Raw genomic sequence first — 1,667 nt, 5'->3', positions numbered from 1 at the left:
AAAAAAAAAAAAAAAAGAAAGTGATGGAGTCATGGAACTTTTTTCAGGATTAAATATTAATAACAAATAATCTCTGAAAAGATGATGTAGTAGCAGAAGCCACAAGCTTGTGCTAGGAAGCAGTCTTTTTTTTTTCTTTTTGAGACAGAGTTTTGCTCTTGTTGCCCAGGCTGGAGTGCAATGGCGTGAATTCGGCTCACTGCAACCTCCGCCTCCCAGGTTCAAGCGATTCTCCTGCCTCAGCCTCCCGGCTAATTTTTGTATTTTTAGTTGAGGCGGGGTTTCACCATCTTGGCCAGGGTGGTCTTGAACTCCTGACCTTGTGATCCACCTGCCTTGGCCTTCCAAAGTGCTGAGATTACAGGTGTAAACCACTGCACTGGGCCTGATTATTTTTAATGAAATAAAAGGCACACAGGTGGAGCCCCATCCAGTGTAAAATTTCAAGAATTAGGTCTATGTGTATTGTTTCTTTACCATTTTCTTGTATGGTTGTTGTTGATGAAATTGTGTCTCTCCAAAATCCATATGATGAAGCCATAACACCTAATGTAAATGTATTTCCAGACAGAGCCTTTATGGAGGTAGTTAAGGTTAAATAAAGTCATTTGAGCGAAGTCCTAATTCTACAGGGCTGGCATCCTTAGGAGAAGAGGAAGAGACTCCAGAGAGCTCTCTTTCCCTGTTGGCATAGAGGAAAGGCCATGTGAGGACACAGCAAGAAGGCGGCATCTAAAAGCTGGGAAGGGAGGTCTCAGCAGACACCAACCCTGATAACATCTTGATCTTTGTGCCTCCGGAACAGTGAGAAAATAAATGTCTGTTGTTTAAGCCACCCAGTCTGCAGTATTTTGTTATGGTGGCCTGAGCAGACTAATACAGATTTTAAGGTCAGTGGAAAACTACAAGCACCCAATTCAGGTAGGATTACTAGTGACTTAGACCCTTCAGGAACAAGGTTTGGGTCTGTCTACCAGGGAAAGAACCAGGACCAATTGAGGACCTTGCTGAAGACAAAGGGAAGACAAAATGGGTAGTAGAAGAAGCTAGTTAGGCTGGGAATGGTGGCCCACGCTTGTATTCCCAGCACTGTAGGAGGCTGAGACGGGTAGATCACCTGAGGTTAGGAGTTCGAGACCAGCCTGGCCAACATGAGGAAACCCCCGTCTCTACTAAAAATGTAAAAAAATTGGCCTGGCACGGTGGCTCATGCCTGTAATCCCAGCACTTTGGGAGGCCAAGGCAGCTGGATCACCTCCACTCCGCTACACTCCAACCTGGGTGACAGAGTGAGACTTCATCTCAAAAAAATAAATAAAATAAATAAAGTAAAAAACAAGCTAGTTATCAGCTATCACTACGTGGCCAGTTAGAGAAACAAGGATTGCAATTGTAATTCTTTTCTTTTCTGTTTTGGAGACAGAGTCTTGTTCTGTTGCCCAGGCTGGAGAGCAGTGGCACGGTCTCAGCTCACTGCAACCTTTGCCTCCCAGGATCAACTGATTCTCCTGCCTCAGCGTTCCAAGTAGCTGGGATTACAGGTGTGTACCATCTCGCCCGGCTAATTTTTAGTAGAGACAGGGTTTCAGCATGTTGACCAGGATGGTCTCGAACTCCTGACCTCATGATCTGCCTGCCTCAGCCTCCCAAATTGCTGGGATTACTTT

Source organism: Cebus imitator, unplaced genomic scaffold, assembly GCF_001604975.1.
Source record: "Cebus imitator isolate Cc_AM_T3 unplaced genomic scaffold, Cebus_imitator-1.0 Scaffold72, whole genome shotgun sequence".
NCBI lineage: Eukaryota > Metazoa > Chordata > Mammalia > Primates > Cebidae > Cebus > Cebus imitator.
Note: the sequence above shows the minus strand (reverse complement) of the source record.